This window comes from Eubalaena glacialis, chromosome 3 (genome assembly GCF_028564815.1).
Source record: "Eubalaena glacialis isolate mEubGla1 chromosome 3, mEubGla1.1.hap2.+ XY, whole genome shotgun sequence".
NCBI classification, from domain to species: domain Eukaryota; kingdom Metazoa; phylum Chordata; class Mammalia; order Artiodactyla; family Balaenidae; genus Eubalaena; species Eubalaena glacialis.
In genome coordinates this window covers 6,584,322-6,605,288 of record NC_083718.1, presented here as the reverse complement: position 1 = coordinate 6,605,288, position 20,967 = coordinate 6,584,322, and positions in this window count along the sequence as shown.

The window sequence follows — 20,967 nt, the reverse complement described above, 5'->3', positions numbered from 1 at the left end:
CAGGAATTCTCATTCATCACTGGTGGGAATGCAAAATGGTCCAGCCACTCTGAAAGATAGTTTGTTGGTTTCTTACAAAAATAAACATACTCTTACCATATGATCCAGCAACCATGCTTCTTGGCATTTATCCAAAGGATTTGTACATTTATGTCCACACAAAAATCTGCACACGGTTGTTTACAAGAGCTTTATTTATAATTGTCAAAACAAAAGCAATCAAGATGTCCTTCAGTAGGTGAAGGGATAAATAGACTGTGGAGAATCTAGACAGTAGAATATCATGTCACTAAAAAGAAATGTGCTATCAAGACATGAAAAGATTTAGAGGAAACGTATATGCATGTTAATAAGTGAAAGAAGCTAATGTGAAAAGGCTACACACTGTATGATTCCAACAATATGACATTTTGGAAAAGGCAAATACATACACTATACAGACAGTGAAAAGATCAGATGTTGCCACTTGGGTAAGGGAGAGGGAAGGTCCAATAGGCAGAGCATATGAGGGTCTTAAGGGCAGTAAAACTACTCTGTATGATACTACAACAGTGGATATCTATCATTATACATTTATCCAAACCCATAGAACGTACACCAAGAATGCACCATAATGTAAATTACAGACTTTGGGTGATTGCAATGTGTCAACATAGATTCATCTACTATAACAAATGTATCACTCTGGGGGAGGCATGTTGATAATGGGGGAGGCTGTGCCTGTGTGGGGCAGGCAGCATATCTCTGTACCTTCCATTCAATTTTGTTGTGAACCTAAAACTGTTCTAAAAATAAAGTCTATTTAAAAACAAACTGCTGTTAGTGAGCAGCTCTCCATGAAAACTTTTAATAAACTCATTTCACCAATATAGCCTGAAATCATTTCCATTAAACTTAAAATCTCTGCATATTACAGTACAACTAAAATAGAAGAACCAATTGGAAACATTATAGGGAAAACAAAAACCGCCCTGACCGTGATTTGTAGATAACTGCCATGAAATTGAAAGAATATTGGTCGTCTAAGAAATGACTTTGTAAACAAAAGAAAATGTGGTGTCACTGATTCTGCTAACCACAAACAGAATACCTATCACCAAGTTGTTCTATAACCCAGTGGACTCCATACTATATCTTCAAAATAACTGTTATACCATATTGCTAAATAGTTTTGGGTATTGAACATTCAGTTAGAATATACTGCTGTTATTTACAATTTTACATTAAAAAACTACTAAGAATTTCAATAGACATTTATTATAACTATGTACCCTGCATTTTTTATTTATTAAAAATGTATCTCATACTTTTAATGACTATGTAAATAAGTGCATGATAAGTTTCATTCCGTTACAGTTTGTAGGTTTAAGTATTTTAAATGCCAACAGATAAATATTTTCCTTAATCAATTTATGGCTAAATATATATCTAGAAGCAATTTTTTTTTTAATTTGGACCATTTTGAGAAAGGATATGCATGATTTTTTCTGCTTTTGTGTGTTTCCTTAATAATAGAATCATTTGTTAGGGAAGAAGAATCAAGGGCTTAATGTTACAAGTAATTATTATTTCCTGTAATAGTGTGTATGAATGCAGTTAATTTAAAAAATTTGTCTTTCCCAGAACCCCAAAGTCAGAAAGTATACTTATTTTTTCAATGAAAACTGTTTCTTACAAAAAAATGAGAGAAACAAAATTGTCCTCACAGAGGAACTAATTAACATAAAATAGGTCTCAGAGACTGCAAGTGTTGCGTGAAGTATAGGCAGCTTGGAAGAACTAATTAGGATTTGTTATTTAAACAGTACTGACTAAAATAACCTTTGAATAAATGCAATTTTAGAAACCTTTCCCTTTTATGTGAATAGATTATGGATAAGCTCATTTGTTCATGTCACTGATTTTTGTGTTCTTTAACATTAAATGCTATAGGCAAAATATTTAAATATTTGAAGATTTAAAGCAAAATGTATCTTTTTATATAATTAGTTCAAATATAATATTCAAATTTTAGTTTCTAATAAAGAAATTGATCAGATCTGAGTGAAAGAGTGCTTGATTTAGACTCAGAGAAAGTATTTTATAGCTCATATTCTGGCCTTTTTAAAAAATTAATTAGACCTATATTACAATAGAAAATTAGGTGGGAAATAATAATTGTAAAAAATGTACAATTTTGCAGAATATGAAGAACATAAAATTTAGTAGTATTTGATAGATTTAGGTTAGGATAGATCCTAATCTAAACTCTTAGCACTAATGAAACGGGAAATTAGAATACTCCCAAATTGACTTTCAGATGCCAAATAATTGAGTCCATATATCTATCTCTTTTTATTGTGTTTAAATTGGAACTCATATTTAGTGAAATGCACTCATTTCAATTGTACAGTCCAACAAGTTTTTGCAAGTGTTTATACCTGTGTACTTTCCACATGGTCTGGATATTGAATCTTTCCATCACCCAAAGGCACACTGTTCCCTTATACCCCTTTGCAGTCAACCCCTTCCCCACAGGTTAACTACTGACAGTCACTGATATGCTTTCTGTCACTAGATTTGATTGTTACAGAATTTCACATAAACAGAATCATGTGGAAAGAAGTATCATGGATCCTGACTTCTTGCACTTTGCATAGTGCTTTTGAAATTCCCCTACGTTGTTGTTCGTATAGCTAATTCATCCCTTTTTATTACTGCAGAGGAGTATCCTGTTGTTTGGCTATCCCAAAATGTGTTTATCCATTCATGAGTTAACAGACATTTGAGTGTGTTTTATAGAAAGTTATTATGAAAATTTATGTTCAAATCTTGTGCAAACATGCATGAAATTTAAAAAGCTACAATTTTGATAAATCCTGTGAGCATGTCTTTTTGCATTGCTTTCATTTTCTGAAAGTATGTTGTTCTGGTTGTTATTCATTGTTCCCCCTTATAGTAACTTTATATGGAATTAAAATGCAATTCTTAACTGATTTTTATGTGAACTGTTCCTAAGCTGAAGTAGGTATGCATCAGGATAAATTTTCTAATGACACAGAACTCAGACTTCTGTTGTTTTGTTTTTGCTCTAGTGTTCAAAAATATGGCTGTTTTGCTTTGTGAAATTTCCTGGTCCAGCTTTCCTCCTCCACTTTTATCTGTAGCTTTCCTCTCTTTTGTCCCTTTGTTGTCTCTAAATTGCTTATTTTGATGCCACTTCAAGTAGTTTCTTTTCAGTGTGTCACCTTATCCTAAAAGACAGTGTTAGCTGATCAGTTTTGAGAGTTCATTGTGGTGGTACCGATCCAGCCATGGGGAACCAGGACATTGACATGCTGTATTGAGTTCCACTGTTTTTTCTCAGCAAATCTAATATTGACATGAACTTCTTGTGTCTGTTTGCCTTTATTTAGTCTTTGAGGTTCACGGAGATACCTCGTCTCCAAATTTCACTGCAAGTAGTATTCATAGGTTTTATATTATGGATATATAATTACTCTCCTGGTTTTTTTGGTCAGGATTTAGAAAACTATGCTGCAATCTCCATCTTCCCAAAATCTCCTCATTATTTTTGAACACCCTTATACAGCTGGCTCAGAAAGTGCTTTAGTCACTAGTTTTAGTTCCCAAAGTCATTTTCTTATTAATTTTTAATGGGATGCCCAAGATGAATATGATTAGCTATGGTCATTCTATCAGTAAATTGCTAATGTTGAAAGACAGTTTTCTTCTTTTTCATGACTTGCATCGATGTTGACTTTAAGAAGTAAAATGTATAAATAGTTCTGCAATGTTTTCAAGTGGTCATACTTAAATTAAATGGGACATACGTGATATCCTCTAAAAGATCTGTATGGTATTATAAAAAATAAAGTTGTTTGTATTGTTTGTTTAAAATTCTTAGTAGTCAAACTTTTAAACTTTTAAGCCTATTCCTTCAAATTTGAGAACAAAGCCAATGTTCAAATGAGCAGAAAGAAAATGAGTATAAAATTCAAAATATACTTAATAAGTTCAAAAAAAAACTATAGAAGTTAATTTTAGCTTGTTTTGACAAGAAAACTATCCATGGAGTGGGAATATACTTAGTTTTACTATAGACATTGACTTATTTTAAGTATTTATTATGGGACTTAGTTTGGCCAATTCACTGAGCATAAATTGGCACTTACTATTGTGGGAACAAATGCTACAGAGCCACATATTTGTATAACTCCCTGTTTTTTGTCTGAACTAATGGGTTTCTTACTGAACTTTCATGTCCAGTTCACATTCTCACAATTTCAGCTGAACTACAACACATCCAGGGTAGAAAATGAAAATATGTACAGTATTGCACAGAGACATTAAAATTGAAGACCTTCAATATTTTCATTAGCCAGCATAATTTATTTCAGACTTGCCAATTACTTGTCAACGCTTTTTACTCCCGATAATTCTGTGATTTATTATGACATCTGGCTTAGCACCAAAATTTAATAGTTTTACAGTATCTTGTTCTTAAATTTCTCCAGTCCTTCATCAGAATAGGTGAATTAGTATTGGCTTTTATAAAGGAAATAATTAGTCATACAAGTTGAACACTCTTCTGTTTCTCCACTTATGAGTTATTTATGTAAATACATGAGAAAAATTTATAAGTTTGACAATATAAAGGAAGATAGATTAAAAAATAGAATGTAACTACAGGTTGCCAGTAAATATAAATAATAGTTGGGTCCAGTAGACAAAAAAACTCTTAAATCTGATGAATATTCCAGTTGTAGAAATGTGCATTATTCTCGTATGCTAATACGAATAGAGTTGTCAAAATATATGCAACATTTTAAAGCAAAGTAGCAAGCAGGTGACAATAAATAATTGCTACTAACTCAATAAATTCTTAGAACGGGAGACTGAATTTATTTTCTTCCCCCAAGATCACGTTTACATCACCTTCATGTTGATACTTTCTCCTTGGCCAGGAAACATCTGCCAAAAGGCTTTGCAAACAATTCCAACAGTGCTAAAGATTAAAAAACCCAGCTACATATATATATATATATTAGAAACATATATGAATATGACTATAGAACTTATACATAATACATATTATAATATGCAATATATGTGTATACATGTGTGTATTACTTTCAGATGAACTTTTATCCTATAAATTTTACTGAATTGCTCAATCACCATATGAAAATTCTTCAGCTCATATTGCTGTTATTCTAGGAGTATTCCAAGGAGAGAAAAGAAACATTAAAATCCATCAGTATTTTCTTTCTACGTTGCTTCAGGCCCTGGCCATACGGGAACATGTCAACTTGCATGGCTGAGCTAAAGAGTTGAAAAATAAATCCTATTAGTACAGTAGCAAATGTACTTACTTACAAACAATACATTTTTAAATTTATAAAGTGCTCCTCTATATACTAATGAACATTTATTTTACAAACAGAAGGAAAAAAATAGGCCAAAAATACAATTCTCATGTTGATATTGATCTATACCAATTTCCACCTCTGCACATTTAACAAACTGTCCTATAAGATATTCTGACCAAGTATAATATTTTATTACCATCTTCACATCGTGTCTTATAAATAGAAAGAATTGTGAAACAAATTTCCTAGAACGTCTCTCCTTCATGTAAAGTCTTCTAGTTATTAAAGGATGCAGTAGTGGGGCAAAGTTTCAACTGAGATTTGATAAGCAAGTAAGGAAGGATAGTATTTATTTTTATAAAAGGAACAACTGTGTAGCCTTATCTTTAAAATGTGATTTCACTCTCAGGAAACCATCCTCAAATTTAATTTATATTTTTTTTATCACATAACTGTCTTTGTACTACATGATATTTTACTATAAAACCATTAACGTTTCCGTTTGCATTTGAATAAAAGACCTGGGACTGAATGGGAAATGTATTTTTAAAAATAAGTATGAGTATGAAAAAAATCAAATTAGAATTTAAAAATACATGAATATATTTTTCATGGAGAATATTTGGTACTCAGCTGGTAATTTAAACCATTTTATTCTCTATTTAAACTTTCAATACTGATCTCATGCCCAGCTAATCTATGTCCTTGTTAAATGTTGAGGAGGAAAGAAGTGATCTTTTTTACTCATATAGTGTCTCTTCCAGTGGTTGGATAAAATCGTTAGCAGTAGAAGCAGGCTGAAGATGTTTGTAAACAGCAATGCAGAAGGCATAGATGACCCTCTCTGATGTGAGACTAAGAAAGCCTGATCAAGTGGTTAGCATTTCTTCTATGACCAGCTCTTAGCAGCTGAGTGGCTATGGGAACCATTAGGATGCTGGTGATGGTACAGTGGCCCCAGAGCCTTTCTCATTCACCCATCAGTAATGAGGCAAACTACATACTTTATTTTAAAATTTGAGACATACAAGTAACTTCTGGAACACAGAAATGCCTGCTGTATGATTAAACTAGGTAGCAGTGTTTATATTCTTTCCAGTACAATACATTTACATTCCACATTGTCTTTAGCATGTATTATATAGTCTTGTATTTCTTTCTTCACATTGCAATTGCCCCAATGTTGAATTTCTTGAGGTAAATCACAAATCCAATTCCTCTTTATAGTCATAATTTTTTTTATAGTCACTGCACATAGGGCAGTGACTGGAACATAGTAAATATTATATAAAACATATATATATTTAAATTAGTGACTCATAAGGAAATTATGTTATCAAATGTGAATATCAACTCAATTAATGATGGCATTAAAATAGTCATATTATTCTCTTATACGGTATTTTGTCACAGTAAATATTTTAAATAATAATGTTAAACTCAGGAGAAGAAAGCATTTTAGAAAACATAATATGAGCAAAACTTATTTGGTGTGACACTGTAAAATCTGTTATTACTTAAGGTAAATTAAGGCTTTATGGTTTGAAAAAATAGTAAGTTTCTGAATATTTTTACATTTTGGTCTGTGGTGCTTTCTCTGATATAAAAGCAGAATTATACATTTAATCTACCAAGGTCAGGACATAAACTTTTTAATCTCTAAATTAGAGTTAGCCAATGAGTACTTTCCAGACAAAGCATTTACCAAGATAAATATAATACTCCTATAACTCAAAATTTCACTGACAACAGAAAAAAAATACACATAAGCATGGTGTGAATATCCATAACACATGGGGGAAAAAAGGTGGGAGCTGTTTTCTTATCAAATTATTTTTTGTTCTATGCCACAAAAATTAAAATAAAGTATCATTATAAAACAATACAATATAAAAGTTTTCAAATTATTTTGGACATATCATTTTTCACACCAATCATTTTGTAATAAGTTATGATTGTCTATTCCAATCCAAAATAAATACAGAGAAGGGGGGCGGGTAGGAATATAACCATGGTCTTAACAGTATTATCTAACTTAAGGATCACTAATTTTATTCTGATTCAATGTGGCAACAGGTTTTAAATAAATTAATGTGTTATAAATATTGGAACATGACACTTAGAACCATATGTGACAGAGAAGGACCCTGCACTGTGTTGCAGTTCCTACGTGGAACCACACTACTTCAGGGTCTAATTGTCAGTTTTAACTTTCCAGAAACTGAATTTCACCACAGGATTCACAAATGAATAGACACTTAGAGAATGGTTCATGCTAATCAAAGTCACATGGCCAGAGGACATTAGAATACAAGGCTTTACAAGGAGAATGATAATTTTCATATGTCTTCCATAGTCACATCAGCCATATTGAATGCCTCCTTCCTGACATCAAATATCCTAAGTGATTACCCAGTTTTGAGAAAGTTTCCTATTAAACATGCAGTCGTGCTTAAAATAAATGTTGTGCTTTAATAAGGCTGAAGACTTAAAATAATTTTTATTTTGCATATTTTTCTTGTCTCCCCTTGGCCTTCTCCCCATCAAGCAAGTTGTATTCATTGCTTCAAGAGAAGTTTGGATTTAGCTTAGAACAAATAATTTAATTGATTAATGAATCCTAAAATACATAGCAAATGGAATAGTATAAAAGCAAAAATATTTAAACACACTTTTAAAATATATTTTAATAAGTTTAGACTTATAGAAAAGTTGCAAAGATAGCAGTAGTTGCAAAAGATAGTAGAACCTCAGTTCTTCCCATTGTTAATATCTTATATTACCATGGTGCATTTATCAAAATGAAGAAGCTGGCATTAACACATTAGTATTAACTAAACTCTAGATATTATTTGGATTTCACTTTTCTATTAACGTCCTCTTTCTGTTTCAGAATCCGTTTCAGGATTCCACATTCCATGTGCTTAGAGTAGTCTTTGCCAGATTTCTGAACTCGAAAGTTACTACATCTTTCCTTGCATATCCTACTCTTGGCAAGCAAGTCACTAAGTCTACCTCACCCAGGGCTGGGGGTGGAGGTGGAGGAGAAGGAGGAGGGCCTGGTAATTAAGCACTTCTCCTGAAGGGAGTGGTATCTATACATGTTACTTTGAATTCTTCTGCAAGGAAGACTTGTCCTTTGTTTCCCTCATTTGTTTATTGATTCAATAATTTGTTTGTGTCAGTTTGAGCTTATTTTATTTTTAGTTGATATTTTTATTTAAAATATTTTCCCAGCTTTATCAAGATACAACTGACATATTATATTGTATAAGTTTAAGGTGTACAATATGAGGGTTTGATACTTATATATTATGAAATGATTACCACAATAAGGTTAGTTAACACTTCCATCACCTTGTGTATTTACCATTGTGTGTGTGTGTTTGTGTGGTGAGAACATTTAAGATCTAATCTCTTAGAAACTTTCAATTATATAATAGTATTGTTAACTACAGTCACCAGGCTGTACATTAGATCCCCAGAACTTACTCAACTTATAACCAGAAATTTGTATCCTTTGACCAACATCTCCCATTTCCTCCACCCCTCAGCCCCTGGCTACCAACATTTTATCCTCCGCTTCTATGAGGATAGACTATCAGCTTGGATTATTAAAGTGATGCCATACAATATTTGTTTTTTTCTCTCTGACTTATGACACTTAGCATGTTGCCCTCAAGGTCCATCCATGTAGTCACAAATGGCAAGATTTCCTTTTTGCTCGTGGCTGAATAATATTCGATTGTGTGTGTAAAACATCTTCTTTATCTATTCATCTGTAGAGAGACCTTTTGTTTGTTTTCATATATTGGCTATTGTGAATAATGCTGCAACAAACGTGGGAGTGCAGCTGTCTGTTCAAGATCCTGGTTTCATTTCCTTTGGATATACACCCAGAAGTGGGATTACTGGATCATACGGTAGTTCTATTCTTAACTTTATGATGAACCTCCATAGTGTTTTCCATAGTGGCTGGACCATCTCACATTCTTACCTGCAGTGCACCAGAGTTCCTTTTTCTCCACATCCTTACCAGCACCTCTTATCTCTTGTCTTTTTGATGATAGCCATTCTAACAGGTGTAACTTTACGTTTCTAACAGGTGTGAAGTGATATCTCGTTGTTGGATTTGCACTTTTCTGACAATTGCTGATGTTATTATTGATGTTGAGCATCTCTTCATTTATTTTTTGGCCATTTATATGTCTTCTTTGGAAATTTGTTTATGCAAGCATTCTGTCCATTTTTTAGTTATTGTTTCCTTGCTATTGACCTCTATGAGTTTCTTACATATTTGGACAGTCACCCCTTATCAGATCAATGTTTTGCAAATATTTTCTCCCATTTCATAGGCTGTCTTTTCATTTTGTTGATTTTTAATTTGCTAAAATTTAATTGTGCTCTTCTTATCAATTCACTCATACTTCTTTTTGTAACTCATACCAATTTATGAAATATATTTATTTTATTTAGATTTATGAAATATTTGGCAAATGCTAACAGATGTTCTTGATGGGGAGATTTAAAGTGATACTTCAGTCTTTGCATTCTTATCTATCATGTGAGTTTATTTTTATTTTTAAAATAAGCATTTATCCTTTGTTTAAAAATTCTAACATTATAATTTTTAAATGTCCCTCATAATCCAAAATGAAGAGTATTTTTCTCTAATAGTAGGTTGAAATGTCTTTATTCAAAGCCCATAATCAGAAAGGACAGGCAAAATTAGTAACTGCATTTGTATTTACAATATGTTAAACAATTACTCACAAGTAGGCTAATTTTAGTATCTGTGTTATGTTGAGATTAATCACTTTCCTGAATGTGCCGTGTAGATTGTTGTTTGTCAGTTGATTGTGTAATTGAACAGTTTAATCACTTCTTGTTCTTTATTCAAGGAAGGAAGAGTTGAAATTGAGCTTTTAAGAAGTTTAAATTTAGAGACACTAAGCTTTATCTGTAACATTGGAATATTTTTTTATTGAATCATCATACCCTTGTGTGTGTGACACACACACAAAGCATGAAGTTTAGGTTGATGGATTCAATCAGGCCAAACTAAAACTATTATTTTTAAAGTTGCTAAGAGACTAGAACTGAATTGTTCTTACCACAAAAAAAGAAATGATAATGATGCTATGTGATAGAGGATTTGGCTAAAGCTGTGGTGGTAATCATATATTGCAGTGTATAAATGTAACAAATCAGCAAATTGTACACCTTAAATTTGCACAATGTTATGTGTCAATATCTCAACTAAAAAAAAAAAACACAGGAAAAGAAAACACATAAAACACATATACACATAAATACAAAGTAAACTAGTATTCTTATCTTTGGGACAAATTCTAATGCCAGAATTGTGACATTTCCTACTGCAATATTTGTACTAATAATGTAACATTTGGTGATTTTGTTCATTTTGAAATACCATACTTAAGATGTGAACTATTTGAAGTATTTTATTAGGCATTTATTTTGTTCAGGGGTATATATTATAATCATTTTACTTGTTTCTTTGTAAATACAATATTTCACTAAAATTATCTCTGGTGCCAAATACACAAAACAAAGGTAGTGAAACTTCAAACCATGACTATGTATGATATCTTTTATTGCTCTTTTAGGTAATGTTATAATTTAAAGTGAAGAAATTTGTTTATGTTGTCATTTATGTGGTGTTATAAACTTAAACTTTGTATCCCAGAAACTTCCCGAACAAGGACATGCAAATAAAATGAGGTAACTAAAACACACAAATGTTTTGGGCATTTTTATTTCAGCTCATATCTTATTAATCTTTGCTTCCTTTAAATATACTCCAAAGATCTCAGCTATGAAGTTGAGTCCTTAACTAATGTACCTTCAGTGTATTTTCTTCTCTCTCTTTTTTTTTTTTAAATTTATTTAATTTTAGTTCACTTTAATTTTATTTTTAATTTTATTTATTTATTTATTTATTTTTGGCTGTGTTGGGTCTTCGTTTCTGTGCGAGGGCTTTCTCTAGTTGCGGCAAGTGGGGGCCACTCTTCATCGCGGTGCGTGGGCCTCTCACTATCGCAGCCTCTCTCGTTGCGGAGCACAGGCTCCAGGCGCGCAGACTCAGTAGTTGTGGCTCACGGGCCTAGTTGCTCCGCGGCATGTGGGATCTTCCCGGACCAGGGCTCGAACCCGTGTCCCCTGCATTGGCAGGCAGATTCTCAACCACTGCGCCACCAGGGAAGCCCTCTCTCTTTTTTTTTACATGTGGAATTGCACAGGTTTTGTAGTATTCTGGTATCATTTTGTGTGCATTTTCACTGTGACTTCCTCTTTAGTTCACTATTTATTTAGGGGTGAAGTATTTAGTTTCCAACTGTATTAGTTGGTATGTTTCTTTGTTTTTTGAGGTCCTCCCCTTTTATTATGTTCATTAGAAACAGATTTGTTTTATTTATCTTGCTCAGGACTTAGTATAATTTTTCAAAATTAAAAATCATTCTTAATCTCTAGGAAAGTGTTCTCTATCATGATAGAATGTGTACCTTTCCCTATTTTCTCTATACTTTTTATTTTGTAAGTCATTTTAGAAATATGGAAAACTGATTCATTTTGCTGTCCCAAACTCTGAAATCCTATTTTTTCATCTTTTTATCTCACTCCAATGATTTCTGGCTCTTTCCCTGTATAGACCTTCATCATTTCAGCCTGTTTTCCCGTATTGATTTTAAGTCTACAATGCAAATAGACATTATTCATCCCTAAATATATTCCTGGATAGTATATAACTCATTGTACTATATTTGGAGCACCTGTTAATATGATCACTATTTTTCTTTTGAGGTTTCTCTGACGTTTAATTACCATATGACTTTTTGATTTAAAAATATAATTTTTGTAATATCCACTTTTATGTACCGCTACCACTAAAAGGTCACACTTCACATTTTTAGTTTATATTTACTGGAAGATTATTTATTTTTTAGATATGTAACACTATTTTTCTTAGCCCTTACAAAATTTACTTGAAAATTTGAAAGAGCACTGTTATACTTATATAGAAATAGATTAGTTTAATTTGTATGACATTTAACTTATATATAAACTTATTTTAACTTTACATTTAACTATATTAACTTACATGCGTATATTAGGAGGACAATAAGGATACATAAATTGGATAAATGTTTCTAAAATGTCTTCAGACATAAAAAATTGTCCATGTTTTATTTGTCCACATAATTTTCTCTTCTATGGCATTAAGAGAGAGAAATATGTAGCCTGTCTTAAAAGAGAGAGCCCTTTGCTCCTAACGTTCTCTTCCAAGTCAATAAACATTCAGTTCTACCGGAAGGTGTTGAAAGATGGCTTTTGAACAACAGCCAGAACATACACTTTTTTCTCAAATGGTTCTTAAACAGATTGCTTGTTAGAATATTGAAGGTTTTTGTTAGACAGTCATAACACCAAGATTAACATTATTATCATCACAAAATTGACAGTAGCAATTTTATGATGCTCTTACTAACTGCATCATGATTTTAGTGATACTGATATTTTAGGAAAAGTGTTCATTTGAGGACATTTGAAATGTGATATATGCATAGATAAAACCTCATATTAAATCATGTTTAGTTTTTATAATAAGCCATAATTGGCAGTGTTTTATTACTATTGTAGTAAAAAGTATGATGAAATTAGCTAAATATTATTTAGAATTTTTATCTCCCTCTAGTAGGGCTCAGAACACACACTCTCTCTCTCTGTGTCAGATGTTCATCAGGTTTTGTGAAATAAAATTCAATATTTTGAAATATAAACTAAATTTCAGAAGAAAAAAATCAATCTAATTGAAATAAGTTGTTCTCTAATATAAAATTTTTAAAATTTATCCTTAAAATTTTGCAGATGCATTATCTTTGTGGTAATAATCAATGACATTTGTTCTGATTGTGCCTTGTTTATTTAAAACATTTATTTAATTATCAACATCCAAAAGCAAATTACACCTAGGAAAGTTAGGAAATCACCCTTCTTATATCTTCATATCTTCCCTATCTCATGATTTTTGTGCGCATGATATTATCTAGTGCTTCTGCATATTTTCTATTCTTGATCGCCTTTACAACATGTATATTTCTCAAGAGCTCTTTTTGACACTTGAATTCCCTTATAAAATCATGTACATAATAATTTGTTTAATTAAAATTATATTTTTCTCTCTTCCTTATATAATTTAAATTATAATATCAATGTTTTTTCCAAAACACAATGGTGCAACATAAATATCTCCATGATTAATCCTGCTTTCTAAAGCTGACCTCTGATAAGAATATAAGGGTAGTTTTCCAGATGCTTTGCTGTGTTTAACTAGCAAAGCATAAATTGTAGAATGATATACACTTTATTATGACCTTTTGTGAAAATAATATATATACATATAATGGGTACATACGTATAATTTATATCGTCATATTCAACAAATACTCTAAAATTTGATATTTTGCCATACAAAAACTATGTACATATTTGAGGGTTTTTTGCCAGGTGATTTTTTTATTTTTGTCATCCTACAAAATCCAGGGAAACAGAAACTTAAGCTAAGCTGAGGTATAAATCATCAATATTTCCACATTATCAGTGGCATTAAAAATATTGACAGGTTCTCCTAACACAGGATTTTTTTTTTTTTCAGTAAATGATGAAACTTAAGACACAGTAGAGTTGCTAAAGATGGAAATGTACCTAATTCTCTATTTTTAAGGTGGAGGATAGATGTATTGGAGGGTTTTTTTTTTTTTGTATTTTTTCTTCCAGTTTTATTGAGATATAATTGACATACAGAACTGTACAAGTTTAAAGTGTAGAACATAATGATTTGACTTACATGCATCATGTTCACAACACATTTAGTGAACATCCATTATCTCCTATAGATACAAAATTAAAGAAATAGAAAAAAATTCTTTTGATGAGAAATCTTAGGATTTGCCTCCTTAACAACTTTCATAGGTAACATATAGCAGTGTTAATTATATTCATCATATGATATATTACATCCCTAGTACTTATTTATCTTACAACTGAAAGTTTGTACCTTTTAATCACCTGCATCCAATTCCTCCTTCCTCCACCCTCCACCTCTGTCAACCACAAATTTGATTTCTTTTTCTGTGAGTTTTTGTCTGCTTTCTAAGGTAATGGACCTACAACATTATGTTAGTTCCTGTTACACAACATAGTGATTCAATAGTTCTATACATATCAAGATGATCACCAGGATAAGTCTAGTTACCATATGTCACCAAATAAATATCTCCCATAGCTGTTGACTGTATTCCTGATCTCCCATAGCTGTTGACTGTATGTACATTTCATACCCTTCATTTATTTTCCAGTGGGAAGTTTGTACCTCTTAATCTCCCTCACCTATTTTTTTCTTCCCCCTAACCCCCTCTGCATCTGACAATCACCCATTTGTTCTCTGTATCTATAAATCTATTTCACTTTTGTTATGTTTGTTCATTTGTTTTGTTTCTTAGATTCCACATATAAGTGAAATCATACAGTCTCGGTCTGACTTACTTAGCTTAGCATAATATACTCTATGTCCATCTATGATGTCACAGATGGTAAGAGTTCATTCTTTTTTATGGCTGAGTAATACTCTATTGTATATGTATATATTATATATATATGTATATATATATATATCTCACATCTTCTTTATCCATCCATCTACTGATAGGCACTTAGATTGCTTTCATATCTTGGCTATTGTAAATAATGCTTTGATAAACACAAGGGGTGCATATATCTTTTTTAATTAGTGCTTTCAATTTCTTCATATAAATACCCAGCAGTGGAATTGCTGAAACATATGATAGTTCTATTTTTAATTTTTTTGAGGAATCTCCATACTGTTTTCCACAGTGGCTGCACTAATATTCATTCCCACCATCAGTGCATGAGGGTTCCCTTTTCTACACTTCCTCAACTAATACTTGTTATTTATTGTCTTTTGGATAAAAGCCATTCTAACAGGTGTCAGTGTATGTAATTGTTGAATGGTATTCTGTTGTTAGATGTGCCAAATTCTAGTCAGATATCCTGAATGTTGAAACTTACTCTGTTGTTATAATATTATTATTTATCCATTGTAAATAATACTGAAATAAATATATCTGTACACATATTTCTTTGTATTTGTAGAAAGAATTCTATACAATAAATCTTTAGATGTGAAATGGCTGGGTCTTAAAATATGTGTATCATTAATTTTTACTGATACTGCTTAATTGGCATCCAGAAAGCTTGTAGTAAACTTTACTCTCAATAATTGAGACTCTGAAAGTGTATTGCTAACCCATAGTATGAAGAATCTTTTAAGTCTGGGCCATGCTGATTAGGGAAAATCTACACACAGGGTTTAATTAGTTTTCTCTAATTACTTTTTTATTTGTTCTTTAACTGATGTAAATTCGATTTACGTTATATTAGTTTCAGGTTATACAACATAGCGGTTTGATATTTTTATGAATCATACTCCATTTAAAGTTACAATATAATAAAATAATGGCTCTATTTTCCTGTGCTGTACAATATATCCTTGTTCCTTATTTATTTTATGTGTGTTAGTTTGTATCTCTTAGTCCCCTTCTCCTATCTTGCCCCTCTCCCTTCCCTCTTACCACTGGTAACCACTAGTTTGTTCTCTATATCTGTGAGTCTGTTTCTGTTTTGTTATATACATGTGTTTGTTTTATTTTTTAAATTCCACATATAAGTGATAACAGAGTATTTGTCTTTCTCTGCCTTACTTATTTCACTAAGCATAATACTCTTTAGGTGCATCCACATTGTTGCAAATGGCAGAATTTCATTCTTGTTTATGGCTGAGTAATATTCCATCATATGTATAATTATATATATATTATATATATATAATTATATACATCTTCTCTATCCATTCATCTGTTGATGGGCACTTAGGTTGCTTCCATACATTGGCTATTGTAAATAATGCTGCTGTGAACATTGGGTGCATGTATCTTTTTGAATTAGTGTTTTTGTTTTCTTCAGATATATACCCAGGATTGGAATCGCTTGATCAAACTAGCACTTTTTAGTTTTTTGAGGAACCTTTATACTGTTTTCCATAGTATTTCCATGTTTTATATTTTTATGTACTTTTAAATATTTTCTTTTGTGAAAATAAAATGATCAATTACTTTGTCCAGTTTTGTATAGTTTTATCCACTTTTGTAAAGCTAAAACATTTCTATAAGATTCATATACAAATAAAATTATAATGCTTACACTTTTGTTAGTAACATTTCTTAAGACTCTCAATTTATTATTCTGATTTTTTTCTGTATTAAGTTTGATGAAGAAATGTCTGAAGGAAGATTGATATGTAGACATATTTCTTTGTAGACCATCCATATAACTTAAGTATGAACAGGATTTGTTTTTTTATATTTAAATTCTTTGAAGTACTATTAGAAGTATTTATTTCTTTGAAGGACTTTTATTTTTTGTTTGATACTTGGTGAGATATTTGTATATACACAGTTAGATCTTTCATAAGCTCAGGAAACTGTACTTCTAGTATACCACTGAGTATTATTATATTTTAATTTTTAAAAAATTTCTTCTTTGGCAATGGTTAATATGCATGTGTTTGCCCTTTTTTTTCTCTGCCATATACTCAATTCCTCATTTACCTTAGCAACCTACCAGCTTTTTTTTTCCTTATCCTCTAGAGCATTAATTATTTTTGCTTTGACTCATCAAATTTTATTTTCACCTCAACTTTATTTTCCCTTATTTTATTGAGGTGAAATTCACATAACATCAGATTAACCATTCTAAAGTGAATAATTCAGTGACATTTAATTTATTCACAATGCTGTACAACTGCTGCTTCTAACTAGTTCCAAAACATTTCATAACCCCAAAGTAAACTCTTGCACCCATTAAGCAGTTATTCCCTATTTACTCCTCTTCCTAGTCCCTGACAACCACCAATCTGCTTTCTGTTTCTACTGTATTGATATATTCTGGATGTTTAATATAAAAGAAATCATGCACTATGTGACTTTTTACATCTTGCCTCTTTCACTTAGCATAATGTTTCCTACATTCATCTATGTTTTAGGACGTATCAATATTTAATTCCTTTTTTGCTTGAATAATATTCCATGGTACGTATATACCACAATTTGTCTATTCATTTATCCATTGGTATTTGAGTTGTGTCCATACTGACATTTTGGCTATTGCAAATAGTGTTGCCATAAACATCAATGTACACCCATTTGTTTGAGTATCTCTTTTCAGTACTTTGGGTTATATAGCTTAAGAGTGGAACTGCTAGTCATATAGTAATTCTACTTTTAACATTTTAAGGAATGCCCCACTATTTTTGATAGCAGCAAACAGAATCATTTTACCTCCCCACTAGCAATGCAAAAGGGTTCCTATTTCTCCACATACTCCCCTGTTATTTTCCATTCTTATGACTATAGTTATCATGGTGGGTGTTTCACCTCGAAGCTTCACTTATAATTTCATCTTCTATCTCTTATTTTATAGAATTCATCTTTACTGGAGACAAAAGAGTAGGTACTAGGTAAAATCATGTTTCCTATGGTAGCTCTCTTCAAAGAGAGGGTTGTTTAGAATCTTCTTTAAAGTTATTTAAAGTTTCCACAGACACTTAGGATTTTTCCAATCACTCACATATACTCAAGCACAATATCTGGTAGGGAAAAAACAGTCCTGCTCTGTCGACAACTATTGCATTTTTTTCCTTGGGGCTATAGTTAATTCTAGAGTCAGCTGATGCAAATTATTCAATCAGGAATTTAATGGACTGAGAAAACTGGGGAGAGATTCTGTGCTTTCAGGTCTTACATTCAAATGTTCAGTCCATTTTGAGTTAATTTGTGTGTGTGGTGTAAGATGGTGGTCCAGTTTTTGGTTTCTTTTTTATGTGACTGTCCAGTTTTCCCAACACCATATATTAAAGAGACTATCATTCCCCAATGTGTATTCTTGGCTCCTTGGTCATAAATTAATTGGTGTGTGTGTTTATTTCTGGGCTCGCTATTCTCTTCCAAAGATCTATATGTGTCTGTTTTTATGCCATACTAACCATACTGCTTTGATTACATTTTAAATGAATATTAAACATGTCTCTCAAAGCATGTGCATGGTAATTAAATGAGGATAGGGTATGTGCAATATTTACCATGGTGCCCAGCATATGTACTAAAATAATAGTAGTAGTACTAATTCTAGTAAATCACCACAGTTCTATAAAATAAATAGTCTATGATTAATATTATCTATATTCCAGATTTAAAATACAGCACATTGATTATGCCAATATATGCCTGTCAAAATTAATACAAAATCAGATACACAAATGTGTGTGTGTTTATGTATTCGCATGCCAGCACAGAGATAGAAGTGTGGAGCATTAAATGACCTTTAGTTTCCAGTATTTCCCTGTTGAATCACAACTTGTTATTTTCCCAAATGCATATCCATGTAGCTTAGAGCTGAGAAAATTTTTGAAAAGCTGACAGGTAAGGAGACTGTGAGAGTTTGCAGTTTCATGGTTTTACAAAATGAACTTCACTGATCAGTTGGGAACAGTTGCAGGGAGGAAAGTGATGAGAGTATTTGAAATCCATTAGGATGGCTGTGTACATGTTGGGGACAAGAATACCAGAGTGGTATTCAGGAGGCTCTGGAATGAATCCAAAATGTGCTACTTTATAAATTGAAAATTTTGGAAATTATTAGCATCCTAAGCTCGGATTTTCTTGCTTTGACTTAAGGACAAAATTGATTGTTGTACAAGATTGTTGAGCAAAAAGCAAATTTAAACTATGTATAGGACATTTATAAGGATTACACATACTTTTAATAGTCAACAAATATTAACTGCATTTTTTATATCAAAACAGGTAAAAATGGTTTCCAGCCTTAGTAGTTGGGTAGACTGTTTTACTTTGTTATAAATAATACCTGTAATGAATCAAGTTTCTTTAAATACTGATATCAGTTATCTATAGTTATGTAAAATATCCACCTCCCAAAACACTGATTTTTTTCACTTTCTGTAATACTGATCAATAATTTTGATGGAGGTTTTTGATTACTGATTCAATCCCCTTACACATTATTGGTTTGTTCATATTTTCAATTTCTTCATGATACATTCTTGGTAGGTTGTAAAAGAATAAAATACTTAGGAATAAACTTAACTAAGAAGATGGAATACTTGCACGCTGAAAACTTCAAAATACTTATAAAAAATATTTTAAAAGATAAGACAATCCATGTTCATAAATTGGAAGACTTAATATTGATAAAATGTACATACTACTCAGAGGAATCTTCAGATTCAATACTATCTCCATCAAAACCCCAATGGTATTTTTTTTATAGATAAAGAAAACAAATTATAAAGTTTATATGGAACTGCAAAAGACCCAGAATAGCCAAAGCAATCTTGAGAAAGAAGAATGAAGCCAGAGATATCAAACTTCCTGACTTTAAAATATATTACAGAGCTACAGTAATTAAAACAACAAGTTACTGACATAAAGACAGACATATAGACCAATGGAACAGAATAGCTGGCCCAGAAATAAACCCACACATATATGGTCAACTGATCTTTGACAAGAGCATCAAGAACACACAATGGGGAAGGACAATTTCTTCAACAAAAGGTGTTAGTAAAACTGGATATTCACATGTAAAAGATTAAATTTGGACCCTTAACTTAAACTATATACAAAACTCAACTCAAAATTTATTAAAGACTTAAATGCAAGCTGTAAAACTCCTAGAAGAAATCATGGGAAGTTTCTTGACATTGGTCTTGGCAATGATTTCTTGGCTATGAAATAAAAAACACAGGCAAGAAAGGTAAAAATAGGCAAGTGAGACCACATCAAACCAAAAAACTTTTGCACAACAAATGAAACAATAAACAGAGTGAAAAGGCAACCTATAGAAGAGGAGAAAATATTTGCAAACCATGTATTTGATAAGGGCCTAATATCCATAATATATGAGAAACTTCTATAACTCAAGAGCAAAAAGGAAAAAAAAAGAACCTGAATGCACATTTGTCTAAAAATGACATACAAATGTCCACCAAGTACATGAAAAGGTGCTCAACATCACTACTCCTTAGAGAAATGCAAATCAAAACCACAATGAAACATCATCACACACTTCTTAGAATGGCTGTTATCAAAAAACTAAAGATAGTAAATGTTGGTGAAGATACGGAGAAATTTGAACACTTGCACACTGTTGTAAAATGGTGCAACCATTATGGAAAATAGTATGGAGATTCCTCAAAAAATTAAAAATAGAACTAGAGTATGATCCAGCAATCTCACTTCTATCCAAAGAATTGAAATCAGAATCTCAAAGAGATATTGGCACTCCTTTGTTCATTGCAGTATTATTCACAACCATCAAGATGTGGAAACAACATAAACATCCATCAAGAGATGGACGAATAAAGAAAATGTAGTATTTACATACAGTGGAATATTATTTAGCCTTAAAAAAATTTCTGCCATTTGAGAGAACATGGATA